The 5,481-nt window shown below is 36.7% G+C and overlaps 1 pseudogene; it reads right to left on the bottom strand.

Annotated features, from left to right (window-relative positions):
* Positions 1-1,496: 1,496 nt before the first annotated feature.
* On the bottom strand, positions 1,497-4,176 carry LOC105953378 (benzyl alcohol O-benzoyltransferase-like; annotated as a pseudogene).
* Positions 4,177-5,481: the final 1,305 nt, after the last annotated feature.

Below are 5,481 nucleotides of genomic sequence, written 5' to 3'. Positions count from 1 at the left end.
CTGGCGGACCGTGACATTAGACTCAAAACAAATATTTAGACTGAATATTTCGTTCACCTCCACCTCATTTGTACTAAAAAAAACATATTAACTCTAAAATTGGTATTTCTATTCCATTTCTCCGCCTCTCCTTACCAGTCTCGCACCGCCGACCGCCTAATTTTCGCCAACCAAGCAGTGGGAAAGGTTTTTGTCATCGGACGTATTTCTCTTTTTCAGTCTAAGATGTCTAAATTTTCAGTATAAATTTTCTAACTAAGTTGTCCATTTTTAGTCTAACTAGACTCTCTATTTTCAATCTAAGCTCTCTAACTAAGATGTCTATTTTTAGTCTAAGATGTCCAAAATAAGTTGTCCAAGAGTTTTTTTAGCAAATTCAAAATATTCAAACACAGTGTTATCTAAAAAAATATATTTTACTGGGTTGTTGCCAATTTTTCTTTAATTTTATGCTATACAATAAGAGCAACTCCAATGGAGGAACTAAATGGGGTATCAAACTAAAAAACTACCACTTTGATGCTCCAAAATTAAAAAATCCTCCTCCAATGGAGGTATTAAAGGGAGAACTATTTTGATATTCAACCACCCCGAGGTGCAAAAATACTCCCTGGAAAATGAGGTATCAAAAATGTAACCACTCTATTAACCTATCACAATTTGCCACGTGGCATTTAATAATATAATTATTCATATATTTAAAATTTGATAATCTATTTGATACTTGTGGTTGGAGTGAATTTTTTTTCTAGAAGTATCAAAGTATTATATCAAGTATCAAATGAATGTTTAATGCTCCATTTTGATGTCTCTCCATTCGAGTTGCTCTAAATAAAATAAAAGAAATTCTAGATCCTCATATTAATAGCAATAAAATATAAAAAAATTTGGAGGGTTGGAAAAGGAACGGAGACATAAGTATTCGATGGATGAGATGGAGTAAACTAGCTCGAGCAAAAAATAATGGTGGTATGGGTTTTCGGGAGCTTCAAGCGTTTAACCTTGCGTTTCTGGCTAAACATGGATAGAGGATTCTGACCAGTCCCACATCACTAGCAACTAAAGTGTTTAAAGGTAAATACTTTTATAACTCCAATTTATTCGATGCTAAATTAGGCAGTAATCCTTGTTGGAGAAAAAAACTATAAAAAGCAATATTTTGTAAAGAAAAAGAATTGCTCCATCGTGATACGTGATTTTCATAGAAAATATATCAGCTTCAAGGCTTTGTGGTGAAGACACCAAGATTCAAGAATTATCACAAGTTTGCTTCTTCTATACAAAAAGAAGACCGATTCTTCGGGAGAGGGGCTTAAACAGATCTCGGGAGAAGATCAATCCGCCGACTGAAGGGATTCAGCGTTGAAGGGAGTTCAACCGAGCGGAGAGGAGGCTGGCATAATTGGAGTTACTAGTTTTGAGTATTGCACAAGAACGGCATCAAGATAAAGAGGGAGTATTTAATTTACTGTTTAAGTCCTAATATTGTGCCTGTAAAACTAAAATAGTGAATATTCGTTTTTTGCAGATCCTCGTGGATGTAGGCTACAATTGTATACGAACCACATTAAATTTGTGTTTCGTTTAATTCTGTTTTTACAAACTGTTTCACGAACTGTTGCAACACTTCACGCGCTAGTAACGAAAAACTGAATCAGACACAAATAATTAATATTTGCACGAAATAAATTCTAACACACCCGATTCTCGTTATCATTTTTCAGCATGATCTCGAGCTCCTTCACGAACACATCCATGGCGTTCTTTTGTAAGGAAATGGGAACAATAATCCCGTTCTCACCCTTTTTATTTTTGAAGGGTACGTAATAGCTCGATAACCCGGGTACAACACCGACTTCGCCTTTCGCCGGGCCTCCATAAACGGGTTTGCCCCATCCAAAATCGACATCTCCGAAGCCCTAATGCCTTATATCGGACACCGCGTAATTCCCAACCAATGTGAAATGGGGCCGACCTCTGATTACCAGAAGATCCGCCACCGATTTAACGTGCTCTTCCGTTGCCTTTGTTTTCGCCTTCATCACGAGTTCCACCGCGTAATGAAATGGATTTTTGGATAGGCTTTCCGCGGTGGAAATGGCGGCCACTAAAACAAAAGCGTTGCCGTAGGCCCGTAGTACCCAGCAGGGAGTGGAGGATTGATCCGCTTCCGGCAGTTTATGATGCATAGGATCCTGACCTCTTTGTTAGGGTCCGGAGAGAGCGATCGTGCGGCAGCGCCATAGGCAGGCTGTCAGGAGTTCGAACTTGGTGCAGTTGCGGTGTAGGTGTGGCGGCAGGCGGCCGTCAAGGGCGGATATTGCGGGGGCGCCGAAGAAGAAGGAGCGGTGCACCATGTCGTCGTCGAGTATAATTGGGATATTATTAACAACGTCATCGTACTCGTGGTGCGTGCATGTCACGCGTGGCGGATTACGCGCGCTGAGGATGTGCCTTTCCCAAATTGGTTGTATTGAAGGGGCTTCAGCAGCGAATTCTCCTACGGCAGACATAAATTCGGCGATTCCGGTACCGTCACTCATTATATTGTGTGGTTGAGGCGGAGGGAGAAGATGAACCCACCGCATTTCAGGCGCGTGACCTGCAAAAATTAGGTGCGAGTTCAAGAGTGATAATAAAAAGGATAAATTTCACTTTCCCTGTACTTTGGCTCGATATCATTTTACCCCCTTCTACTCCTGATTGGATCGATTTGCCCCTTGTATTTGAAAAATTGTTTTAATGTGGCCCTCGCCCTTAGTTTTCAGATCTTTGACCTTAACACAGTTTGATCTATTTCTAAAAATTACAAAAAATATCACCCCTCCCAGTTTAAATAATTATTAAAAAAAAAAAATTGTGGCTGGCGTCGTGAACTATGTTTTCTCGTTGTCTTGAATTTTTAAATTTCTTTTTTAATACTCCCTCCTTCCCTCAATAGTTGTCACTTTTCTTAGTTGCACACATATTAAGAAATTCAATAAATATGCATAGATAGTAGCAAAAAGTATAGTAAATCACTAAAATGCCCATACCATTAATTAATTTTTAAATAATTATATTTCAATTAATTATGAGTGATGAAGGGCAAAATTGAAAAATTGCAATTAATTATTTATTTGAATAATAAAATGACAAATAATTTGAAATATGAAAAAATGGCAAAAGTGACAAATATTAAGGGAAGGAGGGAGTAATTATTTAAACTCGGAGATGTGGCGTTTTTGTAATTTCACATCTTAGGTCAAACGGTGTTAATGTCAAATATCCGACAACTAAGAACGAGGGCCACATTGAGACAATTCGGTATAGATTAAAAAGAGCAACACCAGTATTAGCCAAGGTCTAAAATTTCCCTCTACACACCGAATTTCACATAAATACTCAATGCTGAAGATGTCACTTCATCGTCCGAAAGGATGGAAATTAGGGTTGTCACAAATTAGCATGTTTGTAGTAACAAAGGATGATCATGACTAACTAGTGGATTTCGACGGCAACACGAAAGGGTATAATTGAGAACACAATTAAATATATATACTTATATACATAACTGAATAAGCAATAAAGGACAATTAGTGATTCCACCGGAACCGGGGACGTCATAAAGCAGCTCGTCAAGGCATGGTACCGGCGGTCGAATTTCATCACCAAACTGCTCCAACGCCACATCAGCATCCGCCTCAATGAACATAACCCCCTCGCCGGTGCACTCCACCACCAGCTTCCTGGCGGCGTGCTCCCTCAGCCGCCCGGCAAATGGGTAGTAAGGAACCAAAGCCTTGGCAATAGCTTTACGGATAACCTCAACGGGGTCCGCTTCGACGGAGGGAATACTCCGGTATAATTGTATGAACGGAACATGGAAACGGAGGCCCTCTTGATCGTCTATATCGGAGAGGGGTTTGAATTCGTGGGGTGTCGGCTTCGCCGGAAGGATTAGCTCTGGGTTTCGCCTCGTTACGTTGAAAATCAAAGGTTTTGTTATTAGGGCCATAGTATTAATTACTCTATTATATGGGTGGAGAAAATGTAGTACTAATCAATAAATTGGTGAATTTATACTTGTGATATGATGCATGTGAATTTTCACAAATCACAAATATAAATTATGTTGTTTCAGATAAATTGAATGGTCGTCGTCAACCGAACATGTTACTACTCTATATTATTTAATCAATTGGACTTAATGTATAAAGCATCCAAACATGATTTTTAAGGCTACGTTTTCAATGTTCAAGTTGATAAGAGAGTGGTCACACTCGCACGAGTCACATGTTCGGTTGTGAATATAAGTTTAGAAACCTCAAAATATCTTATTTTATTACCAAATTAATACATAAACCGACTAAAATAATTAAAATATTTCATTAAAATAAATAAATAAATTCAACCATTTCTCACGGGAATACATATGAGGATGTTTGGTTATGTTTCCAATGAGAATTTATAGTTTTCAAAATTTCTGATGGAAAAAGTAGTTTATTGGTTTTTGTGTAGAAAATGGGAATATGTTGGACGAAGGCGTATTTTTAGTTTTATGTAGGTGTAGAAATGGGAATATGTTTGGTTGTGTTAAATTTTCTCTACGAAAGTACGTGCAAAAGAAGAATATAATGATTGAGGATGATGATAGTGATTATTATTATTATTATTATTATTATTATTATTATTATTATTATTATTATTAGAAGAAGAAAGAGAAATTGGGAGGAGAGAGACTGTAGATATTAATGAGGAGAGACTAATGAGGAGAGACAAATGAGAGAAGAGAGAGTGTAAATATTAATGAGCAGTGATGAATAGAAGAAGAGAGAAATGAGTTGGTCGAATAAAATATAGGGCGAATGGCAAAAAGGCCCATCACATGGGACTTAAATGTATTTTGGTCCACAAAAATACCCTCCATAATATAATTCTTATCAATTCCACCCATTATGCACTAACTTCATTAATATTACACATTGACCCCGAATTTAAACAAATATATCACATTAACCCCCCAATTTTTTTTTTCAGAAAATAATTTTTTTTCTGAAATCTTTTTTTCCGGCCAGATTCCGGCGTTGACTTTTTTTTTTCCTAGAAAAAAATATTTTAATTAATATTACTGTCTTGGCTACTAAATTACTGTCTCAGACAGTAATACTACTGTTTGGGACAGTAATATTATGAATATTATTTTCAGGACCAATAATATTATTAATATTATTGTCTAAGACAGTTAAATTACTGTTGGAGACAGTAATTTAGCATCCAAGGCAGTAATATTAATTAAAATAATTTTTTTAAGAAAAAAAAAGTCAATTAACAGTTAAATTACTGTCTCCGACTGTTAAATAACTGCTGGAGACAGTAATTTAGCAACGAATACAGTAATAGTAATAAAAAATATTTTTTTTAAGAATAAAAAGTCAATTAACAGTTAAATTACTGTCTCCGGCAGTTAAATAACTGCTGGAGACAGTAATTTAGCAACGA

This window comes from Erythranthe guttata, chromosome 11 (genome assembly GCF_056151865.1).
Source record: "Erythranthe guttata isolate IM_541 chromosome 11, IM_541, whole genome shotgun sequence".
NCBI classification, from domain to species: Eukaryota; Viridiplantae; Streptophyta; class Magnoliopsida; order Lamiales; family Phrymaceae; genus Erythranthe; species Erythranthe guttata.
The sequence above is the reverse complement of the archived record's forward strand: the minus strand, read 5'-3'. Positions and strand labels throughout refer to the sequence as shown.